The sequence below is a fragment of the Hyla sarda genome, unplaced genomic scaffold, assembly GCF_029499605.1.
Source record: "Hyla sarda isolate aHylSar1 unplaced genomic scaffold, aHylSar1.hap1 scaffold_666, whole genome shotgun sequence".
In the NCBI taxonomy this organism is placed as follows: Eukaryota; Metazoa; Chordata; class Amphibia; order Anura; family Hylidae; genus Hyla; species Hyla sarda.
The window spans coordinates 80,700-95,508 of NW_026610682.1; the positions used below are offsets into that span (position 1 = coordinate 80,700).

Here is a 14,809-nt window from a genome sequence, read left to right on the forward strand (position 1 = left end):
GGGGTGCAGGCATGTCCTCTATGCTTACAGCTTCCCGTGGGTGTTGGTTTGATACCGTTTGGGGACAGCCAAGGAGGCATCTGCAGGCAACAAAGGTAGGTGTGTGCTTGTGTGTGTGTTTCCTATGCAGATCCTAAGCCCAGTGTCACATGCAAGTAGGAGGAGTAAGAAGGGTTCCTGGCAAATCCGGGTTATGGATTGCATTTAAAAAGGCCCCGTGGGAGTGCAATGGGCCCCTGTCTTGCTGCTTAGCAATAATGGTATGGGTTTAGGTTCTGCTGTGTGTACTGGTGGTTGACTGCCCCCCAGCCCAGAGTGTGCATGGAAAATTGTCTGGCAGCCTCCCTGACAGCAAGCAGTGATAGTGCCCATGAAGGGGACCTTGTTGGGCCCGCCCCTTTCACGGTTATCGCTTCTCGGCCTTTTGGCTAAGATCAAGTGTAGTATCTGTTCTTATCAGTTTAATATCTGATACGTCCCCTATCTGGGGACCATATATTAAATGGATTTTTGAGAACGGGGGCCGATTTCGAAGCTTGCTTCCGTCGCCCTATGCATTGACCCGATATGGCAGTATCTTCGGGTACAGTGCACCACCCCCTTACAGGGTTAAAAAGAAAGATTCCTACTTTCATTGCTACCTGCTTGCTGGCTAGCCAGCTAGCCAGCCCTGTGGGCCTTGCTGCTGCTGCTGCTGCTGCAGCCAAAAAACAAAAGGTGGTGCTGCTGCTGCTTCTGCTGCTTCTGCTTGTGTCTGGCCGCTGTTGGAGCGTCCAGGCACAGGACTTCTGCTGCTGCTGACTAAATGGCCTCCTTAATTGGATCATTTGAGTAGCCAGCACACCTGTGCAGGTAGGGCATGACATGATAGGCAGCTGCCTTGATAGCGGGTGGGTGCTGAATGTTCCTAATTGACAAAATAAGATTAATGCTTATGAAGAAATATAAAATCTCATCCCTTCCCCAATATCGCGCCACACCCCTACCCCTTAATTCCCTGGTTGAACTTGATGGACATATGTCTTTTTTCGACCGTACTAACTATGTAACTATGTAACATAACATGGGGGGGTCTCCTGGCTGTTCACACAGGTGTGTCATTGCTGTACATTGACCATGCATTGCTTCTGTGGTATTGCAAAGGCAAAGACAAATGCTTCCAGCCATCCATTGCACTAATGGATTGGTCATCAGCTGGCTGTCTATGTCCCGCATCAATATAGACCAAAGTACAGAGGGTTAGGCTATGCTATAGTGCACCTACCTGATGCATCAGAAGGTGCGAGGCCCTTGCTAAATTCTGTGCACAGACTTTGAGATCTATGCTTTAGACTGTATCTAAACCTGCTCCAACATGGACTGACATTCTGGCCTACTTTCAGCCGATGCGACTTGTCTGTCGCTGAACAGTCGCTTTTTATGTATTCAGCACCTATGTATAATGTTGTAAAAATGCTCTAGAAGCTAAAGTCGCAGAAATGTCACACATATTTGGCCTGCAACTTTCTGTGCGACAAATTCAGACAGGAAAAATCAGTATAAATCCTTAGAAAATTATCCCCCAGTGTCTCCATCTGCTGGCGGTATTGAATAAGCATTGCTGCACTGATGGGGTATGCATTAGACGAAAAAAAAGAAGAAAAAGAAGAATAATACGCCCAGAAAAGAGGCGAAAAGGAGAAAAACGTAAAAAAACGTGAAAAAAAAGTAAGAGGAAGAGAAGGGAAAAAAAGGTGGAAATGGGTTTAAAAGTGATTTCGGCGGAGAAATATATATATATATATATATATATATATATATATATATATATATATATATATATATATACGCGCACACACACACATATATATAAACGTATTCTCCGTTGAGATATTGCAGCCGCTGCTGTGTCCAGGCCCAGGAGCCTTAGCACTGTGCTGTGATGTCACTCAATACCACTGACATCACTAGGTGTAAACAACATCTCTCCTTTGCTGTGTATGTGACTATGGAGCTGTTTGGTGATGTCGTCTATTATGGCCTTCATAGAAGCAACAGGAGATTGTTGCATCCATCTAGAACCCTCAGAACTACAGTGCTATGATGTCACTCACTTCCACAGGCCTTGCAGAGTGTAAACAACAACAACCCAGCTTTGTTGTGTATGTAACCATAGGGATTGTGATGTCACCTAGAACCTTCACAGCAGCGACAGCTTTATGAGGAGCATCAGCACTGCTCTGCCTGAGCAGAACCATCACCGCCATAGGTTGTCAAATAACCCGGATTTAACCCACACAGGTAAGTCCAATGGGGTGCAGGCATGTCCTCTATGCTTACAGCTTCCCGTGGGTGTTGGTTTGATACCGTTTGGGGACAGCCAAGGAGGCATCTGCAGGCAACAAAGGTAGGTGTGTGCTTGTGTGTGTGTTTCCTATGCAGATCCTAAGCCCAGTGTCACATGCAAGTAGGAGGAGTAAGAAGGGTTCCTGGCAAATCCGGGTTATGGATTGCATTTAAAAAGGCCCCGTGGGAGTGCAATGGGCCCCTGTCTTGCTGCTTAGCAATAATGGTATGGGTTTAGGTTCTGCTGTGTGTACTGGTGGTTGACTGCCCCCCAGCCCAGAGTGTGCATGGAAAATTGTCTGGCAGCCTCCCTGACAGCAAGCAGTGATAGTGCCCATGAAGGGGACCTTGTTGGGCCCGCCCCTTTCACGGTTATCGCTTCTCGGCCTTTTGGCTAAGATCAAGTGTAGTATCTGTTCTTATCAGTTTAATATCTGATACGTCCCCTATCTGGGGACCATATATTAAATGGATTTTTGAGAACGGGGGCCGATTTCGAAGCTTGCTTCCATCGCCCTATGCATTGACCCGATATGGCAGTATCTTCGGGTACAGTGCACCACCCCCTTACAGGGTTAAAAAGAAAGATTCCTACTTTCATTGCTACCTGCTTGCTGGCTAGCCAGCTAGCCAGCCCTGTGGGCCTTGCTGCTGCTGCTGCTGCTGCAGCCAAAAAACAAAAGGTGGTGCTGCTGCTGCTTCTGCTGCTTCTGCTTGTGTCTGGCCGCTGTTGGAGCGTCCAGGCACAGGACTTCTGCTGCTGCTGACTAAATGGCCTCCTTAATTGGATCATTTGAGTAGCCAGCACACCTGTGCAGGTAGGGCATGACATGATAGGCAGCTGCCTTGATAGCGGGTGGGTGCTGAATGTTCCTAATTGACAAAATAAGATTAATGCTTATGAAGAAATATAAAATCTCATCCCTTCCCCAATATCGCGCCACACCCCTACCCCTTAATTCCCTGGTTGAACTTGATGGACATATGTCTTTTTTCGACCGTACTAAGTATGTAACTATGTAACATAACATGGGGGGGTCTCCTGGCTGTTCACACAGGTGTGTCATTGCTGTACATTGACCATGCATTGCTTCTGTGGTATTGCAAAGGCAAAGACAAATGCTTCCAGCCATCCATTGCACTAATGGATTGGTCATCAGCTGGCTGTCTATGTCCCGCATCAATATAGACCAAAGTACAGAGGGTTAGGCTATGCTATAGTGCACCTACCTGATGCATCAGAAGGTGCGAGGCCCTTGCTAAATTCTGTGCACAGACTTTGAGATCTATGCTTTAGACTGTATCTAAACCTGCTCCAACATGGACTGACATTCTGGCCTACTTTCAGCCGATGCGACTTGTCTGTCGCTGAACAGTCGCTTTTTATGTATTCAGCACCTATGTATAATGTTGTAAAAATGCTCTAGAAGCTAAAGTCGCAGAAATGTCACACATATTTGGCCTGCAACTTTCTGTGCGACAAATTCAGACAGGAAAAATCAGTATAAATCCTTAGAAAATTATCCCCCAGTGTCTCCATCTGCTGGCGGTATTGAATAAGCATTGCTGCACTGATGGGGTATGCATTAGACGAAAAAAAAGAAGAAAAAGAAGAATAATACGCCCAGAAAAGAGGCGAAAAGGAGAAAAACGTAAAAAAACGTGAAAAAAAAGTAAGAGGAAGAGAAGGGAAAAAAAGGTGGAAATGGGTTTAAAAGTGATTTCGGCGGAGAAATATATATATATATATATATATATATACGCGCACACACACACATATATATAAACGTATTCTCCGTTGAGATATTGCAGCCGCTGCTGTGTCCAGGCCCAGGAGCCTTAGCACTGTGCTGTGATGTCACTCAATACCACTGACATTACTAGGTGTAAACAACATCTCTCCTTTGCTGTGTATGTGACTATGGAGCTGTTTGGTGATGTCGTCTATTATGGCCTTCATAGAAGCAACAGGAGATTGTTGCATCCATCTAGAACCCTCAGAACTACAGTGCTATGATGTCACTCACTTCCACAGGCCTTGCAGAGTGTAAACAACAACAACCCAGCTTTGTTGTGTATGTAACCATAGGGATTGTGATGTCACCTAGAACCTTCACAGCAGCGACAGCTTTATGAGGAGCATCAGCACTGCTCTGCCTGAGCAGAACCATCACCGCCATAGGTTGTCAAATAACCCGGATTTAACCCACACAGGTAAGTCCAATGGGGTGCAGGCATGTCCTCTATGCTTACAGCTTCCCGTGGGTGTTGGTTTGATACCGTTTGGGGACAGCCAAGGAGGCATCTGCAGGCAACAAAGGTAGGTGTGTGCTTGTGTGTGTGTTTCCTATGCAGATCCTAAGCCCAGTGTCACATGCAAGTAGGAGGAGTAAGAAGGGTTCCTGGCAAATCCGGGTTATGGATTGCATTTAAAAAGGCCCCGTGGGAGTGCAATGGGCCCCTGTCTTGCTGCTTAGCAATAATGGTATGGGTTTAGGTTCTGCTGTGTGTACTGGTGGTTGACTGCCCCCCAGCCCAGAGTGTGCATGGAAAATTGTCTGGCAGCCTCCCTGACAGCAAGCAGTGATAGTGCCCATGAAGGGGACCTTGTTGGGCCCGCCCCTTTCACGGTTATCGCTTCTCGGCCTTTTGGCTAAGATCAAGTGTAGTATCTGTTCTTATCAGTTTAATATCTGATACGTCCCCTATCTGGGGACCATATATTAAATGGATTTTTGAGAACGGGGGCCGATTTCGAAGCTTGCTTCCGTCGCCCTATGCATTGACCCGATATGGCAGTATCTTCGGGTACAGTGCACCACCCCCTTACAGGGTTAAAAAGAAAGATTCCTACTTTCATTGCTACCTGCTTGCTGGCTAGCCAGCTAGCCAGCCCTGTGGGCCTTGCTGCTGCTGCTGCTGCTGCAGCCAAAAAACAAAAGGTGGTGCTGCTGCTGCTTCTGCTGCTTCTGCTTGTGTCTGGCCGCTGTTGGAGCGTCCAGGCACAGGACTTCTGCTGCTGCTGACTAAATGGCCTCCTTAATTGGATCATTTGAGTAGCCAGCACACCTGTGCAGGTAGGGCATGACATGATAGGCAGCTGCCTTGATAGCGGGTGGGTGCTGAATGTTCCTAATTGACAAAATAAGATTAATGCTTATGAAGAAATATAAAATCTCATCCCTTCCCCAATATCGCGCCACACCCCTACCCCTTAATTCCCTGGTTGAACTTGATGGACATATGTCTTTTTTCGACCGTACTAACTATGTAACTATGTAACATAACATGGGGGGGTCTCCTGGCTGTTCACACAGGTGTGTCATTGCTGTACATTGACCATGCATTGCTTCTGTGGTATTGCAAAGGCAAAGACAAATGCTTCCAGCCATCCATTGCACTAATGGATTGGTCATCAGCTGGCTGTCTATGTCCCGCATCAATATAGACCAAAGTACAGAGGGTTAGGCTATGCTATAGTGCACCTACCTGATGCATCAGAAGGTGCGAGGCCCTTGCTAAATTCTGTGCACAGACTTTGAGATCTATGCTTTAGACTGTATCTAAACCTGCTCCAACATGGACTGACATTCTGGCCTACTTTCAGCCGATGCGACTTGTCTGTCGCTGAACAGTCGCTTTTTATGTATTCAGCACCTATGTATAATGTTGTAAAAATGCTCTAGAAGCTAAAGTCGCAGAAATGTCACACATATTTGGCCTGCAACTTTCTGTGCGACAAATTCAGACAGGAAAAATCAGTATAAATCCTTAGAAAATTATCCCCCAGTGTCTCCATCTGCTGGCGGTATTGAATAAGCATTGCTGCACTGATGGGGTATGCATTAGACGAAAAAAAAGAAGAAAAAGAAGAATAATACGCCCAGAAAAGAGGCGAAAAGGAGAAAAACGTAAAAAAACGTGAAAAAAAAGTAAGAGGAAGAGAAGGGAAAAAAAGGTGGAAATGGGTTTAAAAGTGATTTCGGCGGAGAAATATATATATATATATATATATATATATATATATATATATATATATATACGCGCACACACACACATATATATAAACGTATTCTCCGTTGAGATATTGCAGCCGCTGCTGTGTCCAGGCCCAGGAGCCTTAGCACTGTGCTGTGATGTCACTCAATACCACTGACATCACTAGGTGTAAACAACATCTCTCCTTTGCTGTGTATGTGACTATGGAGCTGTTTGGTGATGTCGTCTATTATGGCCTTCATAGAAGCAACAGGAGATTGTTGCATCCATCTAGAACCCTCAGAACTACAGTGCTATGATGTCACTCACTTCCACAGGCCTTGCAGAGTGTAAACAACAACAACCCAGCTTTGTTGTGTATGTAACCATAGGGATTGTGATGTCACCTAGAACCTTCACAGCAGCGACAGCTTTATGAGGAGCATCAGCACTGCTCTGCCTGAGCAGAACCATCACCGCCATAGGTTGTCAAATAACCCGGATTTAACCCACACAGGTAAGTCCAATGGGGTGCAGGCATGTCCTCTATGCTTACAGCTTCCCGTGGGTGTTGGTTTGATACCGTTTGGGGACAGCCAAGGAGGCATCTGCAGGCAACAAAGGTAGGTGTGTGCTTGTGTGTGTGTTTCCTATGCAGATCCTAAGCCCAGTGTCACATGCAAGTAGGAGGAGTAAGAAGGGTTCCTGGCAAATCCGGGTTATGGATTGCATTTAAAAAGGCCCCGTGGGAGTGCAATGGGCCCCTGTCTTGCTGCTTAGCAATAATGGTATGGGTTTAGGTTCTGCTGTGTGTACTGGTGGTTGACTGCCCCCCAGCCCAGAGTGTGCATGGAAAATTGTCTGGCAGCCTCCCTGACAGCAAGCAGTGATAGTGCCCATGAAGGGGACCTTGTTGGGCCCGCCCCTTTCACGGTTATCGCTTCTCGGCCTTTTGGCTAAGATCAAGTGTAGTATCTGTTCTTATCAGTTTAATATCTGATACGTCCCCTATCTGGGGACCATATATTAAATGGATTTTTGAGAACGGGGGCCGATTTCGAAGCTTGCTTCCGTCGCCCTATGCATTGACCCGATATGGCAGTATCTTCGGGTACAGTGCACCACCCCCTTACAGGGTTAAAAAGAAAGATTCCTACTTTCATTGCTACCTGCTTGCTGGCTAGCCAGCTAGCCAGCCCTGTGGGCCTTGCTGCTGCTGCTGCTGCTGCAGCAGCCAAAAAACAAAAGGTGGTGCTGCTGCTGCTTCTGCTGCTTCTGCTTGTGTCTGGCCGCTGTTGGAGCGTCCAGGCACAGGACTTCTGCTGCTGCTGACTAAATGGCCTCCTTAATTGGATCATTTGAGTAGCCAGCACACCTGTGCAGGTAGGGCATGACATGATAGGCAGCTGCCTTGATAGCGGGTGGGTGCTGAATGTTCCTAATTGACAAAATAAGATTAATGCTTATGAAGAAATATAAAATCTCATCCCTTCCCCAATATCGCGCCACACCCCTACCCCTTAATTCCCTGGTTGAACTTGATGGACATATGTCTTTTTTCGACCGTACTAACTATGTAACTATGTAACATAACATGGGGGGGTCTCCTGGCTGTTCACACAGGTGTGTCATTGCTGTACATTGACCATGCATTGCTTCTGTGGTATTGCAAAGGCAAAGACAAATGCTTCCAGCCATCCATTGCACTAATGGATTGGTCATCAGCTGGCTGTCTATGTCCCGCATCAATATAGACCAAAGTACAGAGGGTTAGGCTATGCTATAGTGCACCTACCTGATGCATCAGAAGGTGCGAGGCCCTTGCTAAATTCTGTGCACAGACTTTGAGATCTATGCTTTAGACTGTATCTAAACCTGCTCCAACATGGACTGACATTCTGGCCTACTTTCAGCCGATGCGACTTGTCTGTCGCTGAACAGTCGCTTTTTATGTATTCAGCACCTATGTATAATGTTGTAAAAATGCTCTAGAAGCTAAAGTCGCAGAAATGTCACACATATTTGGCCTGCAACTTTCTGTGCGACAAATTCAGACAGGAAAAATCAGTATAAATCCTTAGAAAATTATCCCCCAGTGTCTCCATCTGCTGGCGGTATTGAATAAGCATTGCTGCACTGATGGGGTATGCATTAGACGAAAAAAAAGAAGAAAAAGAAGAATAATACGCCCAGAAAAGAGGCGAAAAGGAGAAAAACGTAAAAAAACGTGAAAAAAAAGTAAGAGGAAGAGAAGGGAAAAAAAGGTGGAAATGGGTTTAAAAGTGATTTCGGCGGAGAAATATATATATATATATATATATATATATATATATATATATATATATATATACGCGCACACACACACATATATATAAACGTATTCTCCGTTGAGATATTGCAGCCGCTGCTGTGTCCAGGCCCAGGAGCCTTAGCACTGTGCTGTGATGTCACTCAATACCACTGACATCACTAGGTGTAAACAACATCTCTCCTTTGCTGTGTATGTGACTATGGAGCTGTTTGGTGATGTCGTCTATTATGGCCTTCATAGAAGCAACAGGAGATTGTTGCATCCATCTAGAACCCTCAGAACTACAGTGCTATGATGTCACTCACTTCCACAGGCCTTGCAGAGTGTAAACAACAACAACCCAGCTTTGTTGTGTATGTAACCATAGGGATTGTGATGTCACCTAGAACCTTCACAGCAGCGACAGCTTTATGAGGAGCATCAGCACTGCTCTGCCTGAGCAGAACCATCACCGCCATAGGTTGTCAAATAACCCGGATTTAACCCACACAGGTAAGTCCAATGGGGTGCAGGCATGTCCTCTATGCTTACAGCTTCCCGTGGGTGTTGGTTTGATACCGTTTGGGGACAGCCAAGGAGGCATCTGCAGGCAACAAAGGTAGGTGTGTGCTTGTGTGTGTGTTTCCTATGCAGATCCTAAGCCCAGTGTCACATGCAAGTAGGAGGAGTAAGAAGGGTTCCTGGCAAATCCGGGTTATGGATTGCATTTAAAAAGGCCCCGTGGGAGTGCAATGGGCCCCTGTCTTGCTGCTTAGCAATAATGGTATGGGTTTAGGTTCTGCTGTGTGTACTGGTGGTTGACTGCCCCCCAGCCCAGAGTGTGCATGGAAAATTGTCTGGCAGCCTCCCTGACAGCAAGCAGTGATAGTGCCCATGAAGGGGACCTTGTTGGGCCCGCCCCTTTCACGGTTATCGCTTCTCGGCCTTTTGGCTAAGATCAAGTGTAGTATCTGTTCTTATCAGTTTAATATCTGATACGTCCCCTATCTGGGGACCATATATTAAATGGATTTTTGAGAACGGGGGCCGATTTTGAAGCTTGCTTCCGTCGCCCTATGCATTGACCCGATATGGCAGTATCTTCGGGTACAGTGCACCACCCCCTTACAGGGTTAAAAAGAAAGATTCCTACTTTCATTGCTACCTGCTTGCTGGCTAGCCAGCTAGCCAGCCCTGTGGGCCTTGCTGCTGCTGCTGCTGCTGCAGCCAAAAAACAAAAGGTGGTGCTGCTGCTGCTTCTGCTGCTTCTGCTTGTGTCTGGCCGCTGTTGGAGCGTCCAGGCACAGGACTTCTGCTGCTGCTGACTAAATGGCCTCCTTAATTGGATCATTTGAGTAGCCAGCACACCTGTGCAGGTAGGGCATGACATGATAGGCAGCTGCCTTGATAGCGGGTGGGTGCTGAATGTTCCTAATTGACAAAATAAGATTAATGCTTATGAAGAAATATAAAATCTCATCCCTTCCCCAATATCGCGCCACACCCCTACCCCTTAATTCCCTGGTTGAACTTGATGGACATATGTCTTTTTTCGACCGTACTAACTATGTAACTATGTAACATAACATGGGGGGGTCTCCTGGCTGTTCACACAGGTGTGTCATTGCTGTACATTGACCATGCATTGCTTCTGTGGTATTGCAAAGGCAAAGACAAATGCTTCCAGCCATCCATTGCACTAATGGATTGGTCATCAGCTGGCTGTCTATGTCCCGCATCAATATAGACCAAAGTACAGAGGGTTAGGCTATGCTATAGTGCACCTACCTGATGCATCAGAAGGTGCGAGGCCCTTGCTAAATTCTGTGCACAGACTTTGAGATCTATGCTTTAGACTGTATCTAAACCTGCTCCAACATGGACTGACATTCTGGCCTACTTTCAGCCGATGCGACTTGTCTGTCGCTGAACAGTCGCTTTTTATGTATTCAGCACCTATGTATAATGTTGTAAAAATGCTCTAGAAGCTAAAGTCGCAGAAATGTCACACATATTTGGCCTGCAACTTTCTGTGCGACAAATTCAGACAGGAAAAATCAGTATAAATCCTTAGAAAATTATCCCCCAGTGTCTCCATCTGCTGGCGGTATTGAATAAGCATTGCTGCACTGATGGGGTATGCATTAGACGAAAAAAAAGAAGAAAAAGAAGAATAATACGCCCAGAAAAGAGGCGAAAAGGAGAAAAACGTAAAAAAACGTGAAAAAAAAGTAAGAGGAAGAGAAGGGAAAAAAAGGTGGAAATGGGTTTAAAAGTGATTTCGGCGGAGAAATATATATTTATATATATATATATATATATATATATATATATATACGCGCACACACACACATATATATAAACGTATTCTCCGTTGAGATATTGCAGCCGCTGCTGTGTCCAGGCCCAGGAGCCTTAGCACTGTGCTGTGATGTCACTCAATACCACTGACATCACTAGGTGTAAACAACATCTCTCCTTTGCTGTGTATGTGACTATGGAGCTGTTTGGTGATGTCGTCTATTATGGCCTTCATAGAAGCAACAGGAGATTGTTGCATCCATCTAGAACCCTCAGAACTACAGTGCTATGATGTCACTCACTTCCACAGGCCTTGCAGAGTGTAAACAACAACAACCCAGCTTTGTTGTGTATGTAACCATAGGGATTGTGATGTCACCTAGAACCTTCACAGCAGCGACAGCTTTATGAGGAGCATCAGCACTGCTCTGCCTGAGCAGAACCATCACCGCCATAGGTTGTCAAATAACCCGGATTTAACCCACACAGGTAAGTCCAATGGGGTGCAGGCATGTCCTCTATGCTTACAGCTTCCCGTGGGTGTTGGTTTGATACCGTTTGGGGACAGCCAAGGAGGCATCTGCAGGCAACAAAGGTAGGTGTGTGCTTGTGTGTGTGTTTCCTATGCAGATCCTAAGCCCAGTGTCACATGCAAGTAGGAGGAGTAAGAAGGGTTCCTGGCAAATCCGGGTTATGGATTGCATTTAAAAAGGCCCCGTGGGAGTGCAATGGGCCCCTGTCTTGCTGCTTAGCAATAATGGTATGGGTTTAGGTTCTGCTGTGTGTACTGGTGGTTGACTGCCCCCCAGCCCAGAGTGTGCATGGAAAATTGTCTGGCAGCCTCCCTGACAGCAAGCAGTGATAGTGCCCATGAAGGGGACCTTGTTGGGCCCGCCCCTTTCACGGTTATCGCTTCTCGGCCTTTTGGCTAAGATCAAGTGTAGTATCTGTTCTTATCAGTTTAATATCTGATACGTCCCCTATCTGGGGACCATATATTAAATGGATTTTTGAGAACGGGGGCCGATTTCGAAGCTTGCTTCCGTCGCCCTATGCATTGACCCGATATGGCAGTATCTTCGGGTACAGTGCACCACCCCCTTACAGGGTTAAAAAGAAAGATTCCTACTTTCATTGCTACCTGCTTGCTGGCTAGCCAGCTAGCCAGCCCTGTGGGCCTTGCTGCTGCTGCTGCTGCTGCAGCCAAAAAACAAAAGGTGGTGCTGCTGCTGCTTCTGCTGCTTCTGCTTGTGTCTGGCCGCTGTTGGAGCGTCCAGGCACAGGACTTCTGCTGCTGCTGACTAAATGGCCTCCTTAATTGGATCATTTGAGTAGCCAGCACACCTGTGCAGGTAGGGCATGACATGATAGGCAGCTGCCTTGATAGCGGGTGGGTGCTGAATGTTCCTAATTGACAAAATAAGATTAATGCTTATGAAGAAATATAAAATCTCATCCCTTCCCCAATATCGCGCCACACCCCTACCCCTTAATTCCCTGGTTGAACTTGATGGACATATGTCTTTTTTCGACCGTACTAACTATGTAACTATGTAACATAACATGGGGGGGTCTCCTGGCTGTTCACACAGGTGTGTCATTGCTGTACATTGACCATGCATTGCTTCTGTGGTATTGCAAAGGCAAAGACAAATGCTTCCAGCCATCCATTGCACTAATGGATTGGTCATCAGCTGGCTGTCTATGTCCCGCATCAATATAGACCAAAGTACAGAGGGTTAGGCTATGCTATAGTGCACCTACCTGATGCATCAGAAGGTGCGAGGCCCTTGCTAAATTCTGTGCACAGACTTTGAGATCTATGCTTTAGACTGTATCTAAACCTGCTCCAACATGGACTGACATTCTGGCCTACTTTCAGCCGATGCGACTTGTCTGTCGCTGAACAGTCGCTTTTTATGTATTCAGCACCTATGTATAATGTTGTAAAAATGCTCTAGAAGCTAAAGTCGCAGAAATGTCACACATATTTGGCCTGCAACTTTCTGTGCGACAAATTCAGACAGGAAAAATCAGTATAAATCCTTAGAAAATTATCCCCCAGTGTCTCCATCTGCTGGCGGTATTGAATAAGCATTGCTGCACTGATGGGGTATGCATTAGACGAAAAAAAAGAAGAAAAAGAAGAATAATACGCCCAGAAAAGAGGCGAAAAGGAGAAAAACGTAAAAAAACGTGAAAAAAAAGTAAGAGGAAGAGAAGGGAAAAAAAGGTGGAAATGGGTTTAAAAGTGATTTCGGCGGAGAAATATATATATATATATATATATATATATATATATATATATATATGCGCACACACACACATATATATAAACGTATTCTCCGTTGAGATATTGCAGCCGCTGCTGTGTCCAGGCCCAGGAGCCTTAGCACTGTGCTGTGATGTCACTCAATACCACTGACATCACTAGGTGTAAACAACATCTCTCCTTTGCTGTGTATGTGACTATGGAGCTGTTTGGTGATGTCGTCTATTACGGCCTTCATAGAAGCAACAGGAGATTGTTGCATCCATCTTGAACCCTCAGAACTACAGTGCTATGATGTCACTCACTTCCACAGGCCTTGCAGAGTGTAAACAACAACAACCCAGCTTTGTTGTGTATGTAACCATAGGGATTGTGATGTCACCTAGAACCTTCACAGCAGCGACAGCTTTATGAGGAGCATCAGCACTGCTCTGCCTGAGCAGAACCATCACCGCCATAGGTTGTCAAATAACCCGGATTTAACCCACACAGGTAAGTCCAATGGGGTGCAGGCATGTCCTCTATGCTTACAGCTTCCCGTGGGTGTTGGTTTGATACCGTTTGGGGACAGCCAAGGAGGCATCTGCAGGCAACAAAGGTAGGTGTGTGCTTGTGTGTGTGTTTCCTATGCAGATCCTAAGCCCAGTGTCACATGCAAGTAGGAGGAGTAAGAAGGGTTCCTGGCAAATCCGGGTTATGGATTGCATTTAAAAAGGCCCCGTGGGAGTGCAATGGGCCCCTGTCTTGCTGCTTAGCAATAATGGTATGGGTTTAGGTTCTGCTGTGTGTACTGGTGGTTGACTGCCCCCCAGCCCAGAGTGTGCATGGAAAATTGTCTGGCAGCCTCCCTGACAGCAAGCAGTGATAGTGCCCATGAAGGGGACCTTGTTGGGCCCGCCCCTTTCACGGTTATCGCTTCTCGGCCTTTTGGCTAAGATCAAGTGTAGTATCTGTTCTTATCAGTTTAATATCTGATACGTCCCCTATCTGGGGACCATATATTAAATGGATTTTTGAGAACGGGGGCCGATTTCGAAGCTTGCTTCCGTCGCCCTATGCATTGACCCGATATGGCAGTATCTTCGGGTACAGTGCACCACCCCCTTACAGGGTTAAAAAGAAAGATTCCTACTTTCATTGCTACCTGCTTGCTGGCTAGCCAGCTAGCCAGCCCTGTGGGCCTTGCTGCTGCTGCTGCAGCCAAAAAACAAAAGGTGGTGCTGCTGCTGCTTCTGCTGCTTCTGCTTGTGTCTGGCCGCTGTTGGAGCGTCCAGGCACAGGACTTCTGCTGCTGCTGACTAAATGGCCTCCTTAATTGGATCATTTGAGTAGCCAGCACACCTGTGCAGGTAGGGCATGACATGATAGGCAGCTGCCTTGATAGCGGGTGGGTGCTGAATGTTCCTAATTGACAAAATAAGATTAATGCTTATGAAGAAATATAAAATCTCATCCCTTCCCCAATATCGCGCCACACCCCTACCCCTTAATTCCCTGGTTGAACTTGATGGACATATGTCTTTTTTCGACCGTACTAACTATGTAACTATGTAACATAACATGGGGGGGTCTCCTGGCTGTTCACACAGGTGTGTCATTGCTGTACATTGACCATGCATTGCTTCTGTGGTATTGCAAAGGCA

General features: G+C 46.2%; 7 non-coding genes across 7 annotated transcripts; all 7 read left to right on the plus strand.

The window, feature by feature from the left end:
• Positions 1–408: 408 nt before the first annotated feature.
• On the plus strand, positions 409–599 carry LOC130343105 (U2 spliceosomal RNA). Its single transcript, XR_008882527.1, has one exon. It is a non-coding gene; the product is annotated as a U2 spliceosomal RNA (small nuclear RNA).
• A 2,100-nt stretch (positions 600–2,699) lies between these two features.
• On the plus strand, positions 2,700–2,890 carry LOC130343103 (U2 spliceosomal RNA). Its single transcript, XR_008882525.1, has one exon. It is a non-coding gene; the product is annotated as a U2 spliceosomal RNA (small nuclear RNA).
• Positions 2,891–4,958: 2,068 nt separating this feature from the next.
• Positions 4,959–5,149, plus strand: LOC130343107 (U2 spliceosomal RNA). The gene has a single exon (XR_008882528.1). It is a non-coding gene; the product is annotated as a U2 spliceosomal RNA (small nuclear RNA).
• A 2,090-nt stretch (positions 5,150–7,239) lies between these two features.
• Positions 7,240–7,430, plus strand: LOC130343108 (U2 spliceosomal RNA). Its single transcript, XR_008882529.1, has one exon. It is a non-coding gene; the product is annotated as a U2 spliceosomal RNA (small nuclear RNA).
• Positions 7,431–9,525: 2,095 nt separating this feature from the next.
• Positions 9,526–9,716, plus strand: LOC130343050 (U2 spliceosomal RNA). Its single transcript, XR_008882480.1, has one exon. It is a non-coding gene; the product is annotated as a U2 spliceosomal RNA (small nuclear RNA).
• Positions 9,717–11,802: 2,086 nt separating this feature from the next.
• Positions 11,803–11,993, plus strand: LOC130343109 (U2 spliceosomal RNA). Its single transcript, XR_008882530.1, has one exon. It is a non-coding gene; the product is annotated as a U2 spliceosomal RNA (small nuclear RNA).
• Positions 11,994–14,077: 2,084 nt separating this feature from the next.
• On the plus strand, positions 14,078–14,268 carry LOC130343110 (U2 spliceosomal RNA). Its single transcript, XR_008882531.1, has one exon. It is a non-coding gene; the product is annotated as a U2 spliceosomal RNA (small nuclear RNA).
• Positions 14,269–14,809: the final 541 nt, after the last annotated feature.